Below are 10,653 nucleotides of genomic sequence, written 5' to 3' on the forward strand. Positions count from 1 at the left end.
CAAAAATGGCCTGTGACGAGGGTTTATCTGAATGTGAAAGTATGCATCTTTCAGATCCGTTGTGACAAACCAATCCCCAGGACGAACTTGCGCGAGGATATGTTTGATAGTTAACATTTTGAAGGGCTATCTCATGAGAGTTTTATCGTCTCAAGTCTAGAATGGGTCTGAGACCGCCGTCTTTTTTCGGGATTAGTAAATAGCGGCTGTAGAAACACGAATTTATTAGCACTGGGGGGATTATCTCTATTGCCCCTTTTGCTAATAAATTCTGCACTTCGGTGCGAAGCACGTGGTCCGCAAACTTTGGGGGTCTGCGAGCAAATTGGACACAGTAACCTCGCTTTATAGTGTTTATGACCAAACTCGACACATCGGGGATGGCTTGCCAGGCCAGCACCCGTGTGGCTAGGGTTGTACACACTGATTGGGATGGGTCACCTAATTTATGGGGACCTAGCACCCTTATACTGTGATTTGTGCACATACTAAGTATTGGAGGGGAAGTCAGTGTTACAACAGGGAAGGGTGGAGGGGGACTGTAAACCCATGAGTTGTGATTGTGAAACATACTCTTTTTGTGCTTTATTTGGGTCGCCGTGAAAACGGCGTTTGTTTGTAGAGACACGCTCACTGCTGCGGACCTGTTTACAATAATAAAATCCCCAGCCGCCTCAACTGAACAGGGAGCTGTGGGAAGTTTTGGAGGTCTTTTCGAGGGTGGTCCGGCTAGGATGACTTCGGCGGCACCACATCGAGCACGGCGCTGGGACACGGGACGCGTTTCACAGGGCGTCAGCCACAGGGTGGGGCTGAGAGACCAGTTTCGCCGGCTTGGCTTGCAGCGTCGATAGCGGTGCTGGCTTGGGTCTGCTGGACGCTGAACTCGAGCACTTGGGCAAGAAGTGTCGCATGGCCTGGGGCGCCTTCTGTGCCTCAGTATACCTCTCCGAGAACCCCTTCACCGCCGAGCCGAAGAGGTGAAATGCAGCTTGCGTGTTCGTCGGCCTCGTGCAGCTTGCCTCCACACGTGGCACAGGATGAGCGAGGCATTTGAAACAACGCCTAGCACGATTAAGACAGTGGAAAAAGGATATAGCGTGGTCGACGGATTGCCACAGGTAAGACGGCATCAGGAGAAAACGGCTGAAAGGCGTAGTCTGCTGAAGATGCTGCTCGCTCAGGCTGAACGGCTTGTTCGACAGCGAAGTTCAGTAAACTTGTTGTTTCACTGCCCCACTCAGTGAAACACCCACTGAGAATTATTCTGATTGTGCGCTGGTAATTGGTGATTCGATCACACAGAACGTGAAAATAGAGACACCAGACACCATAGTCACATGTTTGCTGGGAGCCAGAGCGCCTGACATCAAAGCAAATTTAAAAGTGCTGGCTAATGCTAAACGTAAATTCTCTAAGATTATTATTCACGTCGGCACTAATGATGTTCGACTCCGCCAGTTGGAGATCACCAAAATTAATATTAAAGAGGTGTGTGTACTTGCAAGTACGATGTCAAGCACTGTAATTTGCTCTGGCCCCCTTCCTGTTCGCAGGAGTGATGAGATAGTAGATTGTGTTCACTCAATGGCTGGCAGTCTGGGTGATGTCCGCGAAATAATATAGAATTCATAGACAATTGGAAAAGTTTTTGGGGCAAATCTGACCAGTTGAAAAGAGATGGTATTCATCCCTCCTGGGATGGTGCTGCTCTTCTCTCTAGTAATTTGGCTCATAGTCTTAGAGCTAAAACATGACAATCTGGGGCTCAGGTCAGGAAGCAGACAGACTGGCTTAACCGACCGTCTGCTAGCGGCCTCACGTCACCAAGGTCAGATAAATCCCATCACATAGAGACTCTTTCACCTAGATATCATCATATAGAGACTGTGTCTGTTCCCCGAACTTGGAAATCCAAAAAACGTTCAAACCCATCTAAGGTTAAAAATTTAATTGATGTTCAACAAATAAAAAACAGATATAATACGGATGAGCAAATGATAAAGCTTGGGTTGCTGAATATTCGATCTCTTACTTCAAAAGCGCTAATAGTTAATGATTTGATTACAGATTATAACCTAGATGTGCTGTGTTTGACAGAAACCTGGCTAAAACCAAACGATTACATTGCTTTAAATGAGTCAACCCCACAAGATTACGGTTATAAACATGAACCTCATCTGAAACGCAAAGGAGGAGGTGTTGCTGTAATTTATAGTAATATTTTCAAAACCACTAAGAAATCTAGCTTTAAATATAATTATTTTGAAGTGCTGGTGCTTAATTTAAAAATATATAGTGTAAATGATAAATCACGTTTGAAAATTCTGCTGGCTACTGTATACAGGCCACCAGGGTACCATATAGACTTTATCAAAGAATTTGCGGACTTTCTATCAGAATTGGCTGCAGATAAAGTACTAATTGCTGGTGATTTTAATATACACATAGATAATGAAAAAGATGCATTGGGATTGGCATTTAAAGACATTGTAAACTCAATTGGAGTCAGACAACACGTGTCAGGACCTAATCATTGCCATAATCATACTCTAGATCTAATACTATCACATGGAATATATGTTGATGCCGTTGAATTTAAAAATATTGCTGATCACTTACAAAGCACTAAATGGTTTAGCTCCGCAGTACTTGAGCGAGCTCTTAACGCATTATAGTCCTCCACGTCTACTGCGATCTCAAAATTCCGGCCAGTTATTAATACCTAGAATATCAAAATCGACTGCTGGCGGTAGATCCTTTTCCTATTTAGCACCAAAACTTTGGAACAGTCTTCCTAACATTGTCCGGGAAGCAGACACACTGTCAGTTCAAATCTAGACTAAAAACACATCTCTTCGGCCTAGCATACACATAACACATTATAGACTTCTATAATTAGGCTGCATAGTTTAGAACAGCCGGGACCGGGAACACTTCCCGTAAATCCTGATGTACTTGGTACATCATAAGAAGGATGGCGTCTACGCTAATATTAGTCTCTCTGTCTATCCCGAGGTTTACCGCTGTCCACCGGAACCAGGCCGTATCCAGATCTGATGAAGGACCAGCGCCAGGACACGACGACGCCGCTGACCTGAAGTGTCACCAGTCTCTCCTCCTCTCCACTCCAAATTCAACCAACCGGAACTGGACAAATACTCTGATTCATTCTGACTTCTGACCTGTAATGCTCCTGAATCATAATCATACACTGTTCGCTTGTTGGCCAGAGGAGAACTGGCCCCCGACTGAGCCTGGGTTCTCCCAAGGTTTTTTTCTCCATTCTGTCACCTGATGGAGTTTTGGTTCCTTGCCGCTGTTGCCTTACCTTCTGGCTTGCTTAGTTGGAGACATTTAATATTCAACAATATTATAGATCTGCCTTAAGGTAGACGATGATGAAATTGTTTTTTTGTATTATTTTCATGTTATCACTGTGAAGCTGCTTTGATACAATCTGTATTGTAAAAAGCGCTAAATAAATAAAGGTGACTTGACTTGTTAGGCTGCATAGATTAGGTCAGCCGGAACTGGGAACACTTCCCTTAAATCCTGATGTACTCGTTACATCATAAGAAGAATGGCATCTACGCTAATTTTAGTGTCTTTGTTTATCCCGAGGTTTTCCCGCAGCCTGCCGGATCCAGGCCGTATCCAGATCTGACGAAGGACCTTCGCCTGGACCCGATGACAACGCAGTGCTGAAGTGCCAACTAGTCTCTCCCTATGGAGGATCCCTTTATCATTCTACAGATAAAGCATTGTTGAAAATTTGCAGTAATTACACTACCGTAGTGATAAAATAAAATAAAATAAAATTCTGTATCAAATTTATAGACAGGACAAGTAGTTTGTTTAGGCTTGGTTTGTAGAGAATTACAAATATGCGCACATATTGTGACGAAGAGGCTGAGGCAGTCGGATCCATCTGCAGTATTTTATTAACACAGGTAAGCCAGCAGAGATAAGCAGACATAAAACTCAAAACAGCACACAGGTAAGTGTAATCCAAGAATGGTCAAACAGGCATGAGTCAGGGGCTGGCAGCATAGGTTCATAAACGAGATCAGAGTCCAAGTCAAAAACACAAGAGCAAACACGGGAAAAAGCTAGAGACAGAGTTTGGGTAAAACAAGACTTCACAAATGAACAATGAACAGAGCAGTCCAGATAAAGGGGAGCTGAGTGTACACAGGTGATAATGATATGATGAGGAGGTTAATCAGGAGATAATGAGCAGGAGTGGATAATGGGAATTGCAGTCCTTAATATGCAGGAGAGAGCGATCTATTGAAACCAGGAGGAGGCGTTGTTGAGCGTTCCGTGACACATATATTCAAACGCACATAACTATAGAATTAATTATTTATGCGCACGTGAGCGCCATCAGTGTTTCTCACAGGTTCGCGTTTAAAGGTAGGGTAGGTAGGATTTATATAAAAACTTTTTAGCAAATTTGATTAAACTTTCTATATATATCAATGCATAATTAAAATGTAAGTACTCTGATAAAAAGAGTATAAAAATCGAGTCACTCGTTTTTTTTTACTCTCTATTTCAGAGTACTTGCATTTTAATTATGCATTGGTATATAAAGACAGTTTAAACAAATTTGAATAAAAGTTTTTTTTAGACAATTCTGACCTACCCTACCTTTAAAGTCTGTGTAGAGAGAACGGTGTCGTCTTAGCGGCCCCTAATTTAATAACAAATTATCCTTTCGACGGAAGTGAATAAATCAAAACTAACTTTAGCTGGAAAGTAACATTATTCAAGAACCGCTATAGAGCCAAAACAATCTGTTACCTTAAATTATACGTTTATCTCTGTAAAGCAGCTTTGAAACAATCTACATTGTTAAAAGCGCTATATAAATGAAGATAACTTGACTTGACTTAAACAGTCAGAGACGTGAAGTTGTCGCTGAAGGAGTAAGATCTGCTAATGGTGAATTTCTGGGGCTATTATAAGCTAAGGCCACGCCCCTCGGGCGCCATTGGACGTTCGAAAGGGAACGGGTCGGGGCCTAAGCCCTCATGTTTGCTATGTGTCTTTGTCAAGTATTGTTTGTGTCACCACTGTTTGGTAAGTGTCACAGCCATGTTCACGTCTAGACTTTATTTTATGTTTGATCACATTTTGTAAATAAACTGCACTTGGGTTCTTTTCAACCTTGCCTTCAGTGGAGTATCATTACAAGGAAATAATACCATTTGCAAACTTTTGTTTATGAATGAAGAATTTGTCATATAAAATAAAGAAATTACTCTAGGGGTTTATTTTTATCGTCATTACAATAAAAAAAATATATATTTTAAACTGAAAGAATGTGTCACACTAGCAGAATCAAATAGCCCATGTAAGAACCAAGGTCAGAAATTGTTTGGATATCGGGCAATCACAAAACAACAGTTCAAATGTCTCCTCTGCTTGTTTACAAAAAGCACATGAGCTGTCAATGTCCAGATATTTAGAAATATTAGAGTTGACAGGATATATTTTATGTAAAATTTTGAAATGTATTTCCTTAGCTTTACTGGACATACAAAGCCAGGCCCTTTTCCAATCTATATTCTATCAAAAATCTTCAATAGAATTTTCCTCTTGAAGAAACTTTTTTTCTTAAATTGAAAGATTTGGCGTACATATCTACATTTCTTGTCCAAAAGATCAATTCCATCTAAGATCAAAGTAGATTGTATTGTGACTGTTGTTCTTGGAATATAAATGGAGTGGTTTTTAACCAGATGAATTAACCCAGGTGAGATTGCTTTAACCATTATATTAAACTATTTTGGAGGAATCTGGAAATTGTGGTAAATCATATTTTGCTCATAAGTAAAGAGGTTAAGAAGAGGATACAGTTAATATAATTTTTAAAACCATCTGGGAAAAACATAAATATGTATTTATGACAGTGATGTACTGTTATTCTATGACAGTGTTTTATGAGGTGAAAACTATGAACATAACACCGCTTCCAAGCAAGAAGACACTGTTGATGAAATTTGGACAAGGCAATTGTCACGAACACACACAGGAAAAGGTAGATCCAAGCGCAGTATTTATTAGGGGTAATCCGTACTCACAAAACAGTCCAGGCAAGGGTCATAATCCATAAAGGCAATCCGAAGACACAAGACAAGAACAAGGTACAGGCACCAACAGGAACGGAAGTGTGGGGACATTAACAAGGATTCCGTGACACATACTAAAACAGACAGGGTTATATACACAGGGAAATGACAATGCTAATGGGGAATTGGCTGAGTGCAATGATAGTGACAAGGGACAGCTGAGTGTAATGAGAAGACAAGGATCGTGGGAAATGTAGTTCAATAGTGTGATGGACACCGTGGGGAAGGAGGACATCTAGTGGTGACCCAAGGAACATAAACCAGACACTGTGACATAACCCCCCCTCTACGGAGCGGCTACCAGACGCTCCAAGACCCACAAAAAACAAACAAAGAGTCCAGGCAGGAGGTGGAATGGAGGATCAGGGGGAGGGATGGAGGGCCAGGACCATGAAGGGGAACAGGAACAGGGGATGACAACTTAACCGGCGGCCGTGGCGAAGCAGACAGTCCATCGGGCGGCCAGGGCGGGGACGACAGTCCATCTGGAGGCCAGGGCGGAGACGACAGTCCATCTGGCGGCCAGGGCGGAGACGACAGTCCATCTGGCGGCCAGGGCGGAGACGACAGTCCATCTGGCGGCCAGGGCGGAGAAGACCCCTCGGGCGGCCAGGGCAAGGAAGACCCCTCGGGCGGCCACGGCGGTGAAGACCCCTCGGGCGGCCACGGCGGTGAAGACCCCTCGGGCGGCCACGGCGGTGAAGACCCCTCGGGCGGCCACGGCGGTGAAGACCCCTCGGGCGGCCACGGCGGTGAAGACCCCTCGGGCGGCCACGGCGGTGAAGACCCCTCGGGCGGCCACGGCGGTGAAGACCCCTCGGGCGGCCACGGCGGTGAAGACCCCTCGGGCGGCCACGGCGGTGAAGACCCCTCGGGCGGCCACGGCGGAGACGACCAGGGTGAATACGACCACTCGGGCGGCCATGGCGGTGAAGACCAAGGCGGGACAGGGACAGACCCTGGCTCGGGAACAGTCACAGACACCACCGGCTCAGGAACTGCAACAGACACCACCGGCTCAGGAACTGCAACAGACACCGATACCACCGGCTCAGGAACTGCAACAGACACCGATACCACCGGCTCAGGAACTGCAACAGACACCGATACCACCGGCTCAGGAACTGCAACAGACACCGATACCACCGGCTCAGGAACTGCAACAGACACCGATACCACCGGCTCAGGAACTGCAACAGACACCGATACCACCGGCTCAGGAACTGCAACAGACACCGATACCACCGGCTCAGGAACTGCAACAGACACCGATACCACCGGCTCAGGAACTGCAACAGACACCACCGGCTCAGGAACTGCAACAGACACCACCGGCTCAGGAACTGCAACAGACACCACCGGCTCAGGAACTGCAACAGACACCACCGGCTCAGGAACTGCAACAGACACCACCGGCTCAGGAACTGCAACAGACACCACCGGCTCAGGAACTGCAACAGACACCACCGGCTCAGGAACTGCAACAGACACCACCGGCTCAGGAACTGCAACAGACACCACCGGCTCAGGAACTGCAACAGACACCACCGGCTCAGGAACTGCAACAGACACCACCGGCTCAGGAACTGCAACAGACACCACCGGCTCAGGAACTGCAACAGACACCACCGGCTCAGGAACTGCAACAGACACCACCGGCTCAGGAACTGCAACAGACACCACCGGCTCAGGAACTGCCTCTGGCTGGGCGGAACTCAAGTGCTTCCCCCAAGCGTGCAGAACCGCCAATGAGTAAAACCCAAAGACAGCTCTCCTGGCCGTGGCAGGACTGATGGTGGGCTGTTCGGGGACGGCCTCCGGGACGACAGCGGGCTGTTCCGGCACGGCAGGCGTGACGTAAAGCTCAGGCTCGGCAGGCGTGACGTGAGAAGTTTCTGGCTGGGCGGAACTCATGTGCTTCCTCTGTGCATGCAGTACAACCACCACATAAAAAAGGAAGACAGCCCTCCTTGCCGTGGCAGGACTGATGGTGTACAGCCCCGGGACGGCCTCCGGGACGACAGCGGGCTGTTCGGGGACGGCCTCCGGGACGACAGCGGGCTGTTCGGGGACGGCCTCCGGGACGACAGCGGGCTGCTCAGAGGGGACGGCCTCCGGGACGACAGCGGGCTGCTCAGAGGGGACGGCCTCCGGGACGACAGCGGGCTGCTCAGAGGGGACGGCCTCCGGGACGACAGCGGGCTGCTCAGAGGGGACGGCCTCCGGGACGACAGCGGGCTGCTCAGAGGGGACGGCCTCCGGGACGACAGCGGGCTGCTCAGAGGGGACGGCCTCCGGGACGACAGCGGGCTGCTCAGAGGGGACGGCCTCCGGGACGACAGCGGGCTGCTCAGAGGGGACGGCCTCCGGGACGACAGCGGGCTGCTCAGAGGGGACGGCCTCCGGGCCATTGGGGAGGCAGGAAGTCTTCCTCCTCCGCCGTTTTCGATGCAACCAACAGCAACCCAGAATATTTGTCACAAGCATTGATTAAAACAATGATGACAATAATCACATGAAAAAAAAAAACGACTTAAATTTTGGACCTTAGGCAGTGAGGGGGGGGGGTTCGTTCGAACCACCCGAACCCCCCCTGCCTTACGGGCTTGCTTGCATTTTTTTGCACAAAGTGCAAATAAAATGTTATGGCAAACTTGTGTTTCCTTGTTGTTTACCTGTTAAAAATAGTTTCAAATATTAACAGTATCATATAGCTGTAGCCTAACTATTAAAAAATCACTGCTGTAAATATGTGCAATATAACAGTAGCCTACTTCAAAAATTAAAGTCAAGTCAAGTCAACAATGCAAACCATGAATACAAAATGCCTGTGTCTCCTGGAGATTATACCAAAGTCTTTGGAGCAATCTCTTCTGGTGTCTGCATGTTATATAGAGCTCAACCAAGATTGGACACACAACAACTAACTTTGTTATCGCTGACTGACACTTCAGTTGGTAAGATTTGTTTTTCTTGTAACAATGTTAAGAACAATAAACTAATTAGATCCCTGTTCAAAACAGATATTGTCACAGTCCCATATGTGGTTCCATACTGGAATAAATTTGTGCAAAACATTGACTGGAAGAAGGTCTGGCTCTTACCCAACCGATATTTGCTGACCAACAAAATTAGAGAAATATCATTTAAAATAATTCATAAGTTTTACCCGTCTAATGATCATATTGTTAATTTTTTTTTAAAAAGACATTGATGTAATGTGGACTTTCTGCTCTATGAGTATTGAAACAGTTACCCATTTGTTTTGGCACTGCCCTTTTGTCCAAAGTTTCTGGTTTGACATGTAATTTTATTGCATTAAAAATTTAGAAAGATTTTCAATTTGTTTTGGAAGGATGTTCTTTTTGGCCTTTATGACCTCAACAGAACTAAGACTAAGCCTAATGAAACTTTCATTATTAATCTCATTATTCTCTTGGCAAAATTTTACATTCATAAATGTAAGTTTGCCCATTCCAAAACATCTTTTATTGCTTTTAACATTGAGGTCAAGCAATATGTCAACACGATTAAGTATTCTCTTAATCAAAAGGCAATTTGATATTTTTTTGTAAATCCGTACTTCCCCTGGCAAAATGTGATGATGTGAGTCTTTTGTTTATGTTTTGTTTATGTTAAAACACCTGCAATGTTGGAAACTGCACAATATGTTATTTTTATAATGGAGATGAACGTTCCTGTAAACTGTGCAATTGTTGAATAAAGTGTAAAAAAATAAAAAATAAACATAAATCTCATCTCAGGGATGAGGCGGGGGGGGGGGGGGGGGGGGTAATTCAATTCGCACGGTAATTCATAAAAAATACTGGCTTTCTACTAATACAAAGCTTAATGCTAAATCCTGAAGTATCCCTTTAAATTACATCAAGTTTATTAGCAACACCGTGCACGAGCGAGAATCCCGCGACATCCGCCTTCGATCTCGTTGGTGTCTGATCTACTGCGAGAAGAGAACTGTCCGGCTAGGGCTTGCCTGCACTTTTTTCACTCCTCCCATCACTGCAGCCGCCTACTCTGGACTACATTTCTCAGGCGAGGCAAGGCGCATCTCAAACAAGCCTATTAGCCTAATGATCACAGGTCACAACAATTATCACAAGTAGCCTAGGCAGTCTATACTAATACTAACAAAAGATACATATGGTTCAAATTTATTTTATTAAGCTACATAATATTTTACTGCTCCGCCTTAATGCCTTTTGTCCTTTCCTGCTTGTCTTTTTGTCCTTTTCCATCTCTCCAATCCTATCCAGCCTCACAGGTGATCGGAGACGAGTGCGTGCCCTCCGTTTTGTTGCAGTTCGCTGATTTTTTATTTGTATTTTTTATTTAAATGTAAAAAAAAACTTTTTTTTTTTTTAAACTACTCCTTCTCTAATAAAGGATTAGTTTCAGTTTAATATGTTGCAGACTCATTTATTGGCAATAAATAATAAATGATATTGCTGAAACTAAATAATGTAATAATTGGGCTTGTTTTTGTGCAGTTGCT

Source organism: Phoxinus phoxinus (genome assembly GCF_949152265.1).
Source record: "Phoxinus phoxinus genome assembly, chromosome: 3".
NCBI lineage: Eukaryota > Metazoa > Chordata > Actinopteri > Cypriniformes > Leuciscidae > Phoxinus > Phoxinus phoxinus.